The following is an 18874-nucleotide window of genomic DNA, read 5'->3' as shown; positions in this document are numbered from 1 at the left end:
GTTATATTTGCTTGGAGGAAGTCGGCCATGCATTACCAAAAAAGTCAGCACTCCTGGTGTGGCTGATGTATTCCCCTTTGTGTTTATCTTCCAATATCCATAGAAGAAAATTCACAGTACACATAGTACCTTTTCTTTAACTAAATCTGATCGATTTTTCTTAAGGAAAACATGGTTATTCTTTGCAATGAGTTTTATGTCCTGAGCACCAATGAAATATGCAATGAATACACAGATAGTGGATCCCACTATTATGAAAACATTGAGTAGTTTGTAAAAGGTAAAGCGTAGAGGTAGTGCAATGTTCTGTTTTTCCTAAATATATTCTAGTCTGCCTACTAAAGTGGGTACTTCAGGGCATATTCCGGCTATAATTTAATCACTTTTGGTAAATGAGTATCACTTACAGTAAACCTGATTGTGCTCTGCTCAGAAGGATTTCTGCAATCTTTTTATTTGCTGTCAGCTCCTTTTGAAAATAAAATTTCCCACTATAGTATTACCCTTAGAGTCACAACGATGCTCAACAGAGTTCTTTGTAAAAAGAAACATAAGCTAATTAAAATATGAGAATGTGCAGCTCATAACATAAAACCATAAGTGTTTGAAACCTTTTGGCTAACTTCTGTAGTACTAATTTCATAGGTTCTTATAAATCAAAACTTTTTCCAATGATTAAAGGATTGCAATTAAATATTACTTTTCTGGTTTGGGGGTTTTTTTTACTTTTAGTTTTTAAAATCTTCAAATATATAAAATGATACCAAAAATGTATAAATCTGCATATCCCTATCACATAATGTCAATTGTTTTTCAATCTATAGCCCATCTTATCCCATTCAATATTATTTTGAAGGAAATCCTGAACATCATATAATTTTATTCTTAAGTATTTCACATATATACATATACTAGAGGCCCAGTTCACAAATTCATGCACGGGTGGGGTCCCTCGGCCCGGCTGGCAATCAGGGCTGATTGGGGCCATCTGGCCCAGTCCCGATTGGGGCCGATGGGGGTTGGCCAGGCAGGAAGAGACTGTGGGAGGTAGGCCAGCCAGCTGGGGAGGGACCACAAAAGGGCTCCAGGGCATGTCCGGCCCTCTCGCCCAGTCCGCATCAGCCGGACCCCAGCAGCAAGCTAAACTACTGGTCGGAGCATCTTCCCCCTGGTGGTTAGTGCACATCATAGCAACTGATCAAGCAGTTGACCGAACAGTCGACCGCTCAGTCGAACACTTAGCATATTACGCTTTTCTTATATAGGATATGAAGTATTATATACAGAGTGTCTCAAAAAGTGTATGCACACTTTGAATGTTTATTTAAAATAAGTCAGTGTTTATTAACATACAGTTCATTTTCAAAATTAAGTGAGTTATCAGCTGTTAAAGTGTGTATTCATTTTTGGGGACACCCTATATATCCTATATAATAAAAGGGTAATATGCAAATTGACCCTAATGGGGGAACAACCAGAATGACCGCTTGACCAGTGACTATGAGGCTCACTGACTACCTGTCGGTCCCTCCCCCCGGCCAGCAGGCTTCAATAGCCTGATGAAGCAGTCACTCACTCCCTAAGTAGTCCTGCAGGTCCAATCTCTGGAGAACGGGCCAGGCACTGACAGACTAGCGCCGCCAGCACGATCCTGATAGTGCCGCCAGCCTCCTGGATATCATCCTCAGGCACTGCGGCCCCTTCTCCTCCCTAGACGCTCCGCAAAGAAGAAAGGATATAAAAGCAACTGCCAGGTGGCTCCCAACAACCGGTGCAAATGTCAGTGGGATGGATCCTGATCCCGGGCTGGCCAGGGCATCCCACTGCCCACCCAGAGGGCTGATTGCATCCCACCACCCCCTCGTGGGGATCCCACCCGTGCACAAATTTGTGCACTGGTCCTCTAGTGTATATTTAATGAGGATTCCCTTTTTAAATATAGCCACAACATTGTAATTACCTTTAAAAATATTTTACAATGATTTCTTAATATTGAATCTCCAGTCAGTGATCAGATTTCTTGTCTCATAAATGTCTTAATTTAAAAATTTGCTTCTTTTGTAAGGGTTTAATTAAAATCTATACATTGTTAGAGGTTAATGTGTTTAACTCTTTTCCAAGTATATTAAAGCCAACTTCTACTAGCAAGTTAAGTTGATTAAACCTCCTTCCTCTTATTTAAGCCACTTTATTGATGTACTAGAGGCCGGGTGCATGAATTCGTGCACCAGTGGGGTCCCTCGGCCTGGCCTGTGGGATCAGGCCGAAACCAGCTCTCTGACATCTCCCGAGGGGTCCCGGATTGTAGAGAGTAGATCTCTAGTATGACTGAAACATTGTACCCTTTGACTCACAGCATACCTCCTTGTCTCCATCTCCTCAGCAGCCCCTGGCAACCATCAATCTACTCTCTGCTTATGTAAGTTTATAATCGATGTCTCTAACTCTCTGTCCCTCTCCCTTCCTCTCTGTAAAAAATCAATAAAATATATTAAAAAAATAAAAAAAATAAAAAATATAAAAATAAACCTCCTTCCTCTTATTTAAACCACTTTATTGATGTACTAGAGGAACTTCTACTAGCAAGTTAAGTTGATTAAACCTCCTTCCTCTTATTTAAGCCACTTTATTGATGTACTAGAGGCCGGGTGCATGAATTCGTGCACCAGTGGGGTCCCTCGGCCTGGCCTGTGGGATCAGGCCGAAACCAGCTCTCTGACATCTCCCGAGGGGTCCCGGATTGTAGAGAGTAGATCTCTAGTATGACTGAAACATTGTACCCTTTGACTCACAGCATACCTCCTTGTCTCCATCTCCTCAGCAGCCCCTGGCAACCATCAATCTACTCTCTGCTTATGTAAGTTTAACTTCCTTAGATTCCTCACATAACTATTATCATACAGCATCTGTTCTTTGCTATCCAACTTGTTTCACTTAGCATAATGTCCTCCAGGTTCATCTAAGTTGTTGGAAATGGCCGAACTTCCTGCCATCTTTTTTAAGGCTTAATAATATTTAACTGTATGTACAGGCCACATTTTCTTTATCCATTCACCCAATGATAGACATGTAGGTGGGTTCTACCACTTGAGCATTGTAAACAATGCTACAATGAACATTGTATACAGATTCTTAAGTCTTTTTAAATGTATAGGTTTTCACTCCTCTCACATGCACACACACTCTCTCTTCCTTGCAATTTATTTGCTGAAGAAACTAGGTTTCTTGTACTATCCAGTTTCCCATAGTCTGGATTATACTGAAAGGTATCTGTATTTCCTGTAAACTGGAAATTGGATCAGAGGCTTAATCAAATTGAGGTTTAATACTTTTGGCAATAATACACCATGAGTGCTATCGTGAAGTATTCTAACAGTAGAAACATTCACATTTTGACCTTTGTAAGGTTGTGGTTAAAAGCACAGACTCTGGGGGCTGACTACGTGGAAACTAATTCTTGTTTTGCCTCAGTGTAGTGGTGAAACCTTATGCAAATGCATTAATCATTACCTCACTTTCTTCACCTTTGAAATGGGGATAATAAGCATACCTAACAAATAAAATTTCTGTCAAGACTAGATAAATTAACTCAGATAAAACACATCAAGTAATACCTGATACATACAGACAATATTCAATGTTAGCTATTATTACCAAATAGATAGAATTAATTGTAAGAAGAAATATGCAGAAAATATTTGCAGCAATTTTTATCCACATAGCAGCTAAATTGACAAGTCTAGGATGAGCAGCTCTTTTATTCCTAATAAAAAAGTTGAAATGTGAGTGGACTAAAAGGTCCAAATACATCAGGGAACTGGTAATGAAAGATGCAACCTTTGCTGGTAGGTCAATGATTACACACCCTACAGGTTACTAATGATTTAAAGAAATTGCTGCTCTCCAATTCTGTTAAATGTATTGTGCCCCTCCATATATGCCATTCTTGGCTCAACCTCAGAAAATAACCACAAGCATGATCAATTCATATATTATTCTTAATTAAAAATACTTTGACAGCATCTAGGGAAGAAAAACAATTCTTTCAGCTGGGCAGAAGAAATGGGTTCATCTCTTGCTATACAGAGCAATAATTTGCAAACAAAGTTTTCTCTTTTAGAGATATGGCATAAATGTTTCACACATTCAATCAGTGGTTTACAGAATTAATTTCTAAGGGGGCAAAATCATTTAATATGCATTTTTTCACATCACAATCTTGAGAATGGCTATTAACTAAGGACTTAGCAAACATTAAGTTATAAAATCCATAAGATTGGAAAATGGTGAAGATTTGAAGTCAGTTGAGCAATGGAAAATTTAGGCTGGGTATTTAAGGAAACTGCCTATTAGCAAGAACTATTAGATAATGGAATGGTATTTTTTCTTAAGCTCCATAAATTTCAAAAGTAAATTGGAAAACATATTGGAAGAAAATGTTCCACCCCACCAGGGGAATAAATGAAATGGTCTTTCGTCTCCTGTTTCTATAAGCTGGTCTGCAAATTAGATGTATAAAATTTGCCTACCCAAACTATGACCACGGTAAGTCCCACATTAGGTTTAGTGTGAGTTTCACTGGGGAAAGTTCCATTTCCAGATCTTCAGCCAAAAGCTGAATAATACCAATATGGAAATTTGGAGCAAAATCAATTGTTAAAGTCAGATTATGAGATTTCAACTGCCATTCTATGTTATTTCCACTTGCCAGATCAACACCCAAGAGTCATTTTGACATTTAAAAAAAAATCCCAATTACACATCCAACTGCTGATTTACAAAGCAAAAGGCAACCTATGATTTTGGCTTTAAAACCTAGCTTGCCTCAGGGATAGCTGGATGAAAGCAATTCTAGCCTACTGTTTAAGGACTAATATCCCCACATTTCCATATCCCATTTAGGACGGGTAGATTTTAGTACTTCAGCTTAAACGGTATCACTTTATATAAGGTACTGCAGTGGAGTAGGCAGCAAGCAGAATGGGATAATAAATGGCAGACAAGAAAAGAGGCTGCGGCTGCAGGTAGCTCTCTATGCCAATTGCCAAAGGAAAATGTCTGCGAAAAGCGAACACATTTTTTTTCCATGAGCGAAGGATGAGAATTTAATAGTAAAACAGTAAATTGAGTGTCTGTCCTTTTACCTCTTACTAGAATTTCTTTGTTGTCCTTTGCATGGGGAAGGTTAACAGCTCAACCTAATTCTTCACTCCAAGGAACTTTACAGGCTGTCATTTGGTTAAGGTCTAATGGGCCTTCCGGGATTTGAGAGCTGAACGCTGCTCTCACTGGAGCAGGCTGCTCCACCGAGGGCCTGGAAAAGAGTGTTTGCATTGGAGAGAAGGTGCTGCTGCTCCAACTGCTTTTCCACCTGCACAAACAGAACCTTTGGGGACAGTAGCAGCGCAGTTAACAGGGATCCCAGGAATGAGAAAGGTGTTAAAGTAGCTAGTTCTTCTGTTTGCCAAGGATTTTCCGGCCTTGATGTTTTTGGCAACATTTTGAAATCTCCCACTTCTCTCACCCTGAGCTTTTCCCTTCTCATTTCTCAGGGATGGTTTTGAGAACTGGGCTGACTAGTCCAAACAGAAAGACAGAATTTTAAGAGGATGTGAGGGTCACACGCCTGGGTTCCCCATGTGGCTCCAGGAGGCATTTGGCTGCTGTGGAGATTTGGGGGTAGGGGGTGGTGAACAGCAATAAAAGGATCAAGTTGCTAACAGCCTCAACCTCCTTATTGGAGAAGGGCACTCCTAAAACCTCTTACCGACTAAATCAGGTGGAAAATTTCAAAACATTACCCATTGAAAATGCCACCGATTTCACTCAGCAGACTCTGAAAGTCAAGTTCATATTTAACCATGTTAAATTGGTACAACATTCCTGGTGAGAGCACCTTATAAGCTATTTCTTTTCTAAAATTTCCAATGAAAAACCTAACTCATCTGTACTAGCCTGTTGTGATATAGTGATACAGTCCTGTGTCTCAAACCTAATATTACAAAAATGTTACTTCTGATTCTGAAACACACATACAATATAATTATTTTCTTATGTTTATAAATTTTGTATTGCAATAAAATATGTACATATCACATAAAATATGCCATTTTAATAATTTTAAATGTCCAAAATCAGTGGCATTAACTACGTTTACAATGTTGTGCAACTATCACCGCTATTTCCAAAACTTTTTCATTACCCCAAACAGAAACTCTGTAAAATAAATGTTTTTAAAAAATGGTTTTTCCTGACTATCATAAGTTGTGGTCCATGCAACCTCAAAGTAATCGTGATCAGCATTCGTGTATGTATTTTCTAAAAAGGAAATGAGTTAGCCTAAAATAATTAATGGAAAAGTGTAAAACCACTGCCACTAAACCTGCTCTGCCCATATGGTAGATTTAATTAATTTCAGCTGATCAGACATTTTTGTATAATGTAAAATTTCAGTGATTAAGATTGATGACCTACATAATCATACAAATGATTAAAAAATAGCTCAAACAAAATAGATCCAGAGATATGGAAGGAAGCATGGATCAGACTGATGAATCTCAGAGGCAAGGAAAGTCGGGTTAGGTAAGGGGAGGCAGGAAGAGATTAACCAAATAACTTATATGCATATAAGTATAACCCATGGACACAGACAATGGTGCAGTAAGTAGGGTTGGGAAGGGTGTGGGTAGAAGGGAGGGTACATCTGCAATACTTTCCACAATAAAGACAAATTTAAATATAAATAAATGGATTCATGCACACCACAAAATAACTCAAACAATAAAAATAAACAAATAAAAGTCATATGTGATATCAAAGGCTAAAAATGTAAAACTACAAAGAGAATCAAGGCATGATTAATATAATATATTATTCTAATATATTATTTTAGAAAAATATATTTAAATTAATGATGAAATTTCAAAGAAAATTTAGATATGCTTTAGAAGTTACTTTAGGTAAGGATCCAGAATATAAGTTTAGGGAGTTCATATATAAAGTTATCTCAGCTGCTGATCAAAATTGCCCTGTCTTTCAAAAGCAAAAGTAAAATATGAAATATAGATTTACCAGTTTTAGGCACAGCTTCTCATTTCAGTCAACTCTTGCTCATTGATTAGTAAATCCAATCAATGGCAATGACAATTTGAGAAGTAAATCCCTCCATCAAATCTTAAATCTTGTACATTGCATCTTTGAAGTTCACCCTTTCCTTTCATCACAGCGAATTTCAATGCCATGTAAGGTAAGTGCATCATTTATTTTAATCCTGTTGAAATGAATGGATGAACTTAAATAACAGTGCAAGCCTTTTCCCACATTGTCTGTAATTCACTTTGAAGTGATAGCACTTTTAGGATTAAGATGTATACATTCTGATTCTTTGACTAGCTGTCCTTTCTTTGTGTACTATACTAATAAGAATTTAAAGCAAGACTAAGTCACATCTTCTTTCTAATTCAAGTCTTAGGGTTTTTAAAAAAAACTACTAGAGCAGCCAACCAAGATAAATAACTATTTTGAAGGGACTAAAACTATCATTTAGTGCTTACTATTTAATCACTTGTGTTAGAGGAGGTATCAATAAAATCAATCTTGAAAATATTTTCATTTATTATCACATTGCCAGCATTATAATGAAAAAAGTTTGAAATACTACTGCAGAAAGAAAGAAATATTTAAATTTTTATTTTACTTGATGTTTTCTGCATCTATCAATGAATTCATCCATTTCAAAAAATGTTATATATTCAAAATAGATATTGTCAAAAAGGTATGTATAAAAAGAAGTATGCTAGTTACTTACTTAGAACATATGGTAAGGAACAATGTAATATGGCTTTCTAAACACTGGGGTTTTTTTTTAAGAATAATTATACATAGAAACCATTTTATGCAATATTTAGATCTTAATATGTTGACTTATTTTAGATAAAAGTTAACTGCTAACAGTTCCATTATAGAAACTGTTCAAAAGAAAATATCGAAAGAAGGAAATTACCTACTAAAGATAATCATTCTTAATATTACAGAACATTTCTTCCCATTTTTATATCTTCAATGTTACTCATTTTTCCTTATTAAAAATATAATATATACCAGAATGTGAAAACTTTGATAAATCAATAGACACAAAATAAAATAATAAAGATAATAAAATGTTTTTAAAACATGTGTATTTCAACCATTTAAAGATAATTCGTTGTAAATAAATTGGCATATGTTCTTTGAGTACATTTTTGAATGTTTATTTGTTTATCCTTTTCTCCAAACATTTTCAGTAATAGTTTTGTTTTCCCCTAATTAAAATATAAGTAAATGCTTAATGCAGAAAAATTTGTCAGGGGAGAAAAAAAAAGGATGTAATAAAATCATCTATAACCTTAACCAAAAGAAATGTACTGGTAATTTGTTCATGAATTACCAATATACTTTGAAGCAGGGGTCCTCAAACTATGGCCCGCGGGCCACATGCAAATACAAATATTGTATTTGTTCCCATTTTGTTTTTTTACTTCAAAATAAGATATGTGCAGTGTGCATAGGAATTTGTTCATAGTTTTTTTTTTTAAACTGTAGTCCGGCCCTCCAACGGTCTGAGGGACAGTGAACTAGCCCCCTGTTTAAAAAGTTTGAGGACCCCTGCTTTGAAGTCTATATACTTCCATTACCCACAAATAGATGCTAACCTTTTTAATATGTTTCAGAATATCTCAAAGCAATATCTAAGGAAGAAAAATAAAAAATTATTTTGAAACTGTCAAGGCAAGGCATGATAAATTGTTCTTAACTATCAAGACCCTCCAACATCCCGTACCCTGACAATTTCTTACCCTCCCACCCATTTTTTACCCAACTCTTAGTAAGTCAGATCCCTTTGTCCTTCATTTCCACTTTGCTGGTTCCACTCATGCTACTCCCCATTGTTGCAATATTGCCTTTATTTTTTGCCTCTGTTTTAGTTGTTTAGCTGTTGCCATGTGTTTAATCAATGCAGCATCTAATCTCCCTAAAGGTTTGGGTTGGAGGTCTCCCAAAGCAGAAGGTCCTTTTCTACAGCTCTGAGACCATATTCTCTAACATCTATTTGAGGCAGGGACTCGGACATAAAGAGACTTAGTTATTAGAATAGATCAGGAGATGACAAGAAACAGGGGAAAGGTACCAAATTCCTGGAACCTGATTATAAGATCAGAAAAGGAACCGTAATACTGATGACCTCTGCAGATGGACTGAGCTACTACTTGCAAGTTTTTCCTGGGAATGGGACTGATTTCTCAGTCCTGATGTTTACCTGAGAGTCGGCTAAACACACCCATATTAGATTAAATGTGCTGGAAGATGAAAACAGGCAAGGCTACTCCGAATGCTTAAGTCAGTGAAATAGTGGGATGGATCCAGATTTTGTGAGCCCTGAAGTTTGTATAATTTGTTGGGCTCTTTAAAAAAAAGAATACAAATTTACAAAATCAGGTATGAATGTGATCATTGCTTTAGAACAAGAAAAGAGAGCAACAGAATATTGGAGATCCACATATGTTTATTTTTTTAGATCACTTCAGAAAAAATTACAAATTTTAGAAACTTTACAAAACCCCTATATTTCCTGATAGCAACCTGCCTCTGTTCTCCACCTAGAACAGTCTACCACCCCCCACACTCACAGGGGCATGTTCAAGTAAGGGGCGTAAGCTGAAACTTGGTTAGTACATGGCAAATCTGCTTCTGGTTTTAATTGTAAAACTTCAGGCAATCGGAGCCAGATGGTGAGATCACTGTAGTGGGCAGGCAGTCCTTCCTAATTTCCTTGAAAGTGCACTATATAGAATTCTCACTGAATGATATAATGGTATAAACAAAGTACAATACTATGAAAATATGACAGTTTAGCAGAGGAGGAAGACTAAAGAGTCTGGGGGACAGGTGTTAGGAGGGGAAGAGCCCTGAAAAGTGCTTTAGATTTCAACAGAGAGGCAGAGAGCATTCAAGACAGGAACAAAAGCAAGTATGAGAGAACGGGCAGCCCCAAGGAAGAGCAGGAATGTCAGGTGGAGTTTGACGTATGATATGTGGGGGATTGGAGTGAGAAAAGTGAGTGTAATAGAGAGCCTCAGGATTTCACAGGGTCTTGAGTGCTGTGTTAAGGAGTGGGCACAGAATTCAGATGGCAATCAGAACAACATAGAATAAAACAAAGGGGTTTTGTGTTGTTTGTTTGTTTGTTGGAAAGAAAATGAGAAGCCTTTAATGATATGCATAGTTCACTCAGCAAATTATTAACTGAACAATCAGAGGGCTGCTATAGAGTTTTATTGTTATAACATCTTCAGTCACAGTAGGGAAAATTTTATATGTGTGGCAGCGGAGATTGAAGTACAGATTAAAGAAAAGGAAAACCAACAGGTTTCTACCCATAAAGAAAAAGTCCTCTAAACTCACAATGCATGTAAACTGAAGACACTAGGATGAATTAAATGTGTTAACAAAAGAGTTCTACTTAGAGGAGTTAAGAAGGCAAGTCCAAAGCTTAAATCTTCTGAGTTTGAATTTTGACTCCCATCACTCATGGTGTGATTTTAGGCATGTTGCTCAGTGGTATGCCTCAGTTTTATCATCAGTAAAATGGAGCCGGTAACATCTACCCCATGTTGCTGTGTTGAGGACCAACTGGAGGTGGGTTATAAAAGCACTCAGCTGTGCTTGGCTTGGCTAATGTGGGCTATATTAGCTGTAATTATTATTACTTCTGTTCCTGGTTTTGGTGTCACTTAGAATACTGAGACAATCTCCTTTCTTCAACTCAAGATGGAATCTCCTAGGTTCCATCTTGCTCTTCTCCGTTCAATCTCTAAAACGTAGACAGAGAGCTTTCTGGTTCAAATCTGACCATTTCTGACACAAACTCAGGACAAAGCCCAAATTTCTGACATGGCCTGATCACTGACTATCTTCCATCTTTCTTTGTCACTCTCCACCTAACATTGTAAGACCCAGTCCTCCTGATTTCTAGGTCATTTGATTTCAGGCCTCTAGAGTTCAGTGGAAGTAGCACCTCTACCTGGCTAATTCCTCCCCATCTATTAGCTCTTTGGTTCATCATCCCTTTCACTGGGAGCCTGACCTAATGTTTAAGCTGAATTTAGCTGCCCTTGCTAGGGAGCTCCCAGAGCACTTTCTTCTTATCTCGACTGTTGCCTTTAGCACACAGTATTGAAATTTCCTGCGTATAGATCTAGATTCTCCACAATAAATTCCTTGGAGGCAGGAAGTATGTTGTTCACTTCTAGCAGCAGTTAACACAATGAAACCTCGCTGAATAAATAATTAGCAGGAAAAGTGGTGGTTATCTCTGGGGAGAGGATGAATATTGACTGGAAAAGGGCAGGAGGAAACCTTCTAGCAGGATAGAAATCTATATCTTGATCTGAATGATGGTTACACGAGTATATACATGTGTAAACATTTATTGAGCTGAACTGTTGAAATTCTTATACTTTCTTTGCTTCATTGAAAATATTGTATTCCTTAGTATTTAAAAATGAAAAAAGTGCAAAAAATGGCAATACTCTTCTATGCTATTAGAGGTCAGGATTATGCTAGTATGATAGTAGAAGTAATCTACTAGCGAGTCCTAAAAAGCCCTAGTGACTAGGTATTTTCAGTTTATGAAAATCCATTGAGCTCTATACTTAGGATATATGCACATTTATGTTGGGATAGTATACTTGTTAAAAGAGTAAGAATGAGTGAATAACAATAAACACATATATTACATAAAACCTTCCCATTTGTGATGAGAACAAGTCAGTTTCCTCAAACTATGCTCCCTAGTCTCACATCAGTATTAGCCAAAACAAGATTGCAAAACCCACATTTTTCTCTCTATTATATGACCCATCTAAATAGATGATTGTTTCTAAAACAGACTTGTGTTATATATAGGTGGTGTAGTACGTATATAATTTAGTAACTTTCGTGCAGTGGTGAGCTGCAAGTCTCCTCTGCAGCACAACTCTTTCAGATGTTATTTTTAACACGTGTGTTTAAGAACAATTAGCTAGAATTACTTTTGGTGTAAAGTGGTTTTCTTTAATTATTTTCTTTCACAGATCTTAGAGCCACAAAAACCTTTAGATATGCCTCTTGCCTCAGATGAACTATTCTTTAAGAGAGACTTAAATAGAAATGTAATTTAGATGCTTCTACTAAAGATGTTCTTAAAACATTCTTAGGGTTTATAAAAACACACAAAAAAATACAGTTTCACAGACTCTGCCCACTAGAGTATGTATGCGTGATTTTCACTCTCTTTGGTACACCTACACTAACAGCAGGGATTCTTAATATTGGTGTACACTTAGCAGGCACATTGTGAACAACATGGATAAAGGAATAAATATGATCTCCAATCAACATTTCAATGCCTTCAGCACCCTAAAGTGAGGAGGGAGCCTTCAACTCCAGATTCAGTCAAGTCTGTATTAAAGAGCAAACCCATAGGATAAAAAGGTACCAGCTTACAAGGCAGAAGCAAGAAACTGGGACTCAATCCACCCTACCCTATTCCACATCATTTACACAAAAGCCTAAACTGCAGTGCTTTTAAAAAGAATCATATTGACCACAAATCTTTTAATATTATAGTAGACTTTAAAGCACCAAGAATGCACTTATTTAAGTAAAAAAAAATCTTATCAGTATGTTTTTCTAAATGTTCTTCTTCATGTACAATTTATTTTCCAAACATGTATTTTAACAACTTATAAAATAGTATGTTTGGAGAAAAATTTAGAGGCAGCTTTCCTCTTCCTCAGAAGACAAGATCTAGAAACACATCAATCATTAGTGTCATTTGTGACAGTTGAAATCACCAAAGGTATTTGGTAAACTTTAATCACTGTCAGAACTGTAAAGGTTGCTGGGCATCTCCAGCACAAATCAATTACAACAATGTTGCACAAATGTGAGAGTGGGTATGTGAGTGAATGTGTGTGTGTGCCCTTGACAGTTACATCTTCTAGTAGATCAGCATTAAGTTCAGCTACATACTAGTATAATAACAATAGCAATAACAACAACAAAAGATGACAAATGAAATGAACATTTATTCTTATTCAGTAATAGATTTAGGCAGCCCAGAGCTATTTTGTAGCTTCCCGATGTTCTGTCATAACTTAGTGTGCTGCCTCACATCACATTATGGCTGCTTGTGCTCTAGTTATCATGTCCACATCTCAAGAAGAGGGACAAGGACTAAGAATACAAATATCATTCGTTTGGAAGACATTCCCTGAAAGTTTCACATAACACTTAGTTCTCATTGGTAACAATTTATTCATAAGGCCACAACCATTAGAAGGGGAAGTCTAGATTTTGATCTGGGCAACAAGATCGTCAGCTAAAATCTGGGCTTATTAATAAGAAGAGGAGGATAATTGATACTTAGAGTGGACAAAATTTTTTTCTCTCACTTTAAAAACAGACCCCTAGCCTCCTTGGAAAAAATAAACAAATAAACAAACAAACACCTACTAGATGATCCAATCAAATAATTAAAATGGAAACAGACTGATTATTTGTCATAATGTAAATATAAGTTAATTAAATTTTCATTTTTAACTGATCATTTCACTGACTTTCATAAATATAAGTGAAGAAATATTTCTATATATCAAAGAACTTCCAAAACGTTAAAAACTGTATAATTATATTTTACTAGTGGGACAGGGGACAGAAGAAGGGGATAATTAATTTCTTTTAAAAGAAAAAGTTAACGTAGAAGTAATTTCATGTCACCACTAAATCAGAATTAGTGCTCTCAGCAGGGAGTTATGCTGTCATGTTTGAGAACCACTGAACTGAACATACTATTTCTGGAAGTGATTTCTTTTAGCAATTACTAACAGTTTATGAAAAGACCTGCAATTTTATTTTTCCAAATGTTCACGTAATCTTAACTCATCAAAATGCTAAAATCTTTTGTATCACAGTTGTCTCAGACTTAGTCATGTAAATGGCCTGCCGGTTTGACAGCTGGAACCTCTTAGTGCGGATCTGCAGCCTAAACCCCACCCCAAGCGCTGGGACTCATCTAGCCTCTAAGCAAGAATCCATAGCTCATTGTCTAACTCACAGCTCCACTCTGAGCTGGCAACCAGATTTTAGTAGCAGTCTCTGCCCTAATTTGTCTGATGCTATGATTTTCTCTTATCAGGCTCTTGAAGAATTGCTCCACAGTATACCACACAGTCCCCTGGGAATGAACCTTCCATTAATGGGAACTTGCTACCTAATCGCGTAGCCTTTTATACTGTTTGTTTGAACAACCATTCGTGTATTTAGTAAACCAACATTGAAATCTGGCCAGGCACTGGTAAGAAAAATATCAAAAGCATGATCGCCTGCTCTCTAGTGGAAGAGACAGCTGTGAATTGTTAAATGATATTCCTTCTAAAGCAAGCATGTCAAAATCACGGCCCACGGCCCACAACAAATATTTTTGCGGCCCAGCCAATATAATGGTATGTAAGAAACATTTTGATAAAAAATTCGTAATTTAATTTTTACAATACTCTGTTATACATAATTATTAATAACGAACTACAACGTTTGCTAATGACTGATTACTATAATCATGTTGCATTCATTTCCCTTACACGCCTTAAGTACAGGCACACCATTTCTCTCCACTAATACTAGCAGCGAATATTTTAGCAGCCGATGGCCACGTCATTAGTCTTGCACTGACTTGTTTGGTGTGCACAACAGGAAATATTTCACTTTCAAAGAACAAGAAAAATAGGTTTATTTGCATTACACTTATTAATTTGTGCAGTTATTCAGTATCTGGTAAGTTAATGTTCAAGAAAAAAATATTAATTTTTATTAAAATGTTATATTATTTTATGTTAAGGATTATTCATTTATTTCAGCCCTTTGTGTTCAGCATGTCTCTATCGAAATAAACCTATGTTGCTATGAAAATTGAAGCTTTTGTTTTTTTGCAGCCCACATACACTTAAACCTTGTTTATTTGGCCCGTGTTAGCCTTTGCACATGCTTGTTCTAAAGAGTTAAATTTGGTCTCCTAGGGATTTTCACCCATTGTTCTTAAGTCTGAACTCTATAGTCACGTGGAATGGATTTCATTCAGACTTCCACAAATCCACCCTCCAATCTGGAATATTTCAAATGGGACTATATTCCCATCAACATCCCCAATTTTCACTGGAAATAACTTCATTAGAAATCATACACACATCATTTTATTTCTTCTTCCAGCTCTTAAAACCCTGTTAACTGTGACTCATATATAAAATGGATTTTTAGTTTCTTCATCTCTTTTTGTATAAGTCCTAATTTGAAAATATCTTTCTTAAAGTGCAGTATTGAAAAAATGGATACAGTATAATAAAATGTCTTAACTCTACTTACAAAAGTTAAATATTTCATCTAGAATAGCAAGCCAGGATGAGAGAGAGAGAGAGAGAGAGAGAGAAAGAGAGAGAGAGAGAGAGAGAGAGAAATGAAAGAAAAAGAGCCCTGACTGGTGTGGCTCAGTTGGTTGAGCATCGTCCCATGCACCAAAAGGTTCAACTCCCACTCAGGGCACATACTAGGTTGAGGGTTCCATCCCCAGTCAGGGCACTTATGGGAGGCAACCCAATGTGTTTTTCTCTCTCCCTCTCCCTTCCTCTCTCTCTAAAAATCAATTTAGAAAAAAAGAAAGAAAAAGATAAGCTTCAGATGAATTTAATAACCTTTTCAGATCTTTTGAGCTGATGGTGATTTCAAGTTCTGAAAGTTCTGGTTCTCTTATCCTTGGTGGCTTCCTTTACTGCTTGCTTCTGTGAGGCAGTCTATTGTGCTGCTTACTGTGGTGTAAGGGTCCTTACTCCTTAAGATTTGTGAAGGTGATATCAGTCAATATATACTATAAAGCACATTGACCATCACAGAGGAAGGATTTCACCTATGTAAAATACTAGAATTAATAGATATTTTTTTTAGTTATAAGTAATTCACCTAGAGCTTAGGAATCATTAACCAAAAAGAGACTAAGTAATAATAAAGTTATCTCATACAGCCCTGTCATTCAACTCAAGAACCACCCAATATGTGTTATGTTTTATGCGGGGTTCAGGTGATGCAAAAATTAATTAAGTTGTTTTAACCTCAAGAAACCCAATGTTTAGTGAAAAACCTTCCTTGGGCGGAGACAGCTATTCCACGATGGCACAGATAGGGCTTGACAGGACAATACTCTTGTCGCCCTATTACATCCACTCCCTTCTAGATAGAACGCCTCAGCATCAGTGAACATTTAATAAATGTTCTTAAATACTCAAATAATTTAGGAAAATAGTAATGTTGACTTTGTTAACCATATACTTTGGTTTGGGGCTTTATAAATTAACTTCTTTTCATCTTGGCGTAGATTTATATACCCTGGTATTTTCTATTTCTTAGGATTTAAGGGATTGTGAAAAAGCACTACTACCATCTCCCTGAAGAAATCTCTAGAAAGTTGATGGCTGAGGCTAAATAGGTTTTTATACAATAGTATACAAACTTTTAAAAGTATCTGTGGATCAAAAATTATTTGAAAGATATACACCAAATATTAAACAAAATTATTATCTCTAGGAAGTGAGATCATGAGAGATTTTGTTAATATCGTTATGCTTTAAAAATATTAAACATTTCTCAATGAGTGTGCATATTAGAAGAAATATACAAGGAACTCTAATAGGAGAAAGGAAACAGGTGAGTGATGGGGGCCCAGAAATATGGATGATGGGAGATTAAGAAGCAGTACAAGGGCCCTAGATATCTAAGGGTTACAATATGAAAATAAGATCAACAGTAGAAGGGATTAGAATAATAATAAAAATATAGTTTTACTACCATTAGAGTATCTAGTTTTCTTTACATTTTGGACAGCCACATCTCCAATTTTATTACTCAGAGGGTCCACTGGCCAATGAAATGATTGAAGCATGATGATTTTTTCCTATCTGCCCAAAATTTAGGTTAAAATATGGAAATGAATCTTGTTCAAATTTTTAAAAAACATGTAAATTTTCCTTAAACACATTAGTCTTAGTAATGTTTTCCAACAGAAAAAAAATAAGCTAAATTAATCTATGAACCATACATACACAGCTTTCATTTATTAACAAAGTAATGCACTTTTAAATTCAAGACCTTTGTTTTTAAATATAAGAATCAAAATAGTCTCTGGCGATTCCCGGTTCCCTCCGTGCAGCACTTTTCACGCTGAACCACACCTGTCCCGGATTGTGAGCTCCTGCGAAGCCCAGAGCTGTGTTTTTCTTCTCTAGCACTGGCGTCCAACACGTGTTCACAGTTTCATGACCTTGTCCAGTAGAAGGCTACTTTATTGTTACAACTGCTCAAGCTTTGACATACAAGGAGAGTGAGATACCCTTTGTAGAAATTATTGTTAATTGAAATGTCTACTGATGCAGGAATGCAACCTGATTAGTTTAAGATTTTGCCCACAAAATAAGGAGTATACGAATAATTTGGTTACAAGTGTTACGGTGTTAAGTTAATTAATGAGAAAATGTATGTGACTGTTTTTCTGTGCTTCAGTATGATAAAAGTTAAATTCTTCATACTGCTTTCACAAATTTCTAAAATAATTATATTATCATTTTCCTTGAAAGATACACTTTAAGTACAAATGTCTACCTTGTAATCTTTAGTTAATGGCTTTGAATACATTCATGGAAATTGTATTTTTTAGTAGTGATATATCAAAAATATTTAAAGTTATACTCCTTTTCTTTTCTTAGGATTTGGAACTTGGACGGAGTACAGACATCTCATTTTGCTCTTAATTCCCCTGGAATGAGTGTGTGCTGGCATCCTGAGGAATCTTTTAAGCTGATGGTTGCAGAGAAGAATGGAACAATCCGATTTTATGATCTTATGTCCCAACAGGCTATTTTATCTCTTGAATCAGAACAGATACCATTAATGTCAGCACACTGGTGTTTAAAAAACACCTTCAAAGTTGGAGCTGTTGCAGGGAATGATTGGTTAATTTGGGATATTACTCGATCCAGTTACCCTCAAGTGAAGAGACCTGTCCACATGGATCGAGCCTGCATATTTAGGTGGTCCACAATTAATGAAAATTTGTTTGCAACCACTGGTTATCCTGGCAAAATGGCAAGCCAGTTTCAAGTTCATCATTTAGGACACCCTCAGCCCATCCTCCTTGGTTCAGTAGTCGTTGGATCTGGCCTTTCCTGGCATAGAACTCTCCCACTATGTGTAGTTGGAGGCGACCACAAGCTGTTGTTTTGGGTAACTGAAATGTGAAATAAATTTCTGTCTAGCTTGGATCCATAAGTTTTGCATTTTTGGAGAATTCCTTATTTTTATATTAAATATACTGTAAGCTCTAGAAATATCCCAGTTGTTTTTGTTAAATAAAATATTAATGGTTTGAAAAAAAAAGAATCAAAATAAAGAGTTGTAGAATTAATGAACCAAAGTAATCTTTTCCTGCTGTTGTAACCTTAAATCTTTCTCTCTGAAACAATTTGATTGATAGATAGATAGATAGATAGATAGATATAAATAGATATTTGCAGAACTACATTATTTTAATATTATTCTTTATACCTCATGATGGATGCAAAATTTCTGCCTCTGAATTCCCAAAATATCAAATCAGTATCTTAATCATGTAACTACATTCTCTTTTGTAGTGTAGACATTCACTTAGATATTTTATTATGCTTTTCAGACTGTTAGTTCTGAGAGTTCATTATTTGTCTTACTCATTTGATATTCTTTAAGAGCAAAATTAAATTACTTTTAAGACTGGCATCATAAA

General features: G+C 36.2%; 1 pseudogene; it reads left to right on the top strand.

Moving 5' to 3' along the window:
• Nucleotides 1–17766: 17766 nt before the first annotated feature.
• On the top strand, nucleotides 17767–18470 carry LOC102264029 (annotated as a pseudogene).
• The last annotated feature ends 404 nt before the right edge of the window (nucleotides 18471–18874 follow it).

Source organism: Myotis brandtii, unplaced genomic scaffold, assembly GCF_000412655.1.
Source record: "Myotis brandtii unplaced genomic scaffold, ASM41265v1 scaffold230, whole genome shotgun sequence".
In the NCBI taxonomy this organism is placed as follows: domain Eukaryota; kingdom Metazoa; phylum Chordata; class Mammalia; order Chiroptera; family Vespertilionidae; genus Myotis; species Myotis brandtii.
Note: the sequence above shows the minus strand (reverse complement) of the source record. Positions and strands in the feature narration are given on the sequence as shown.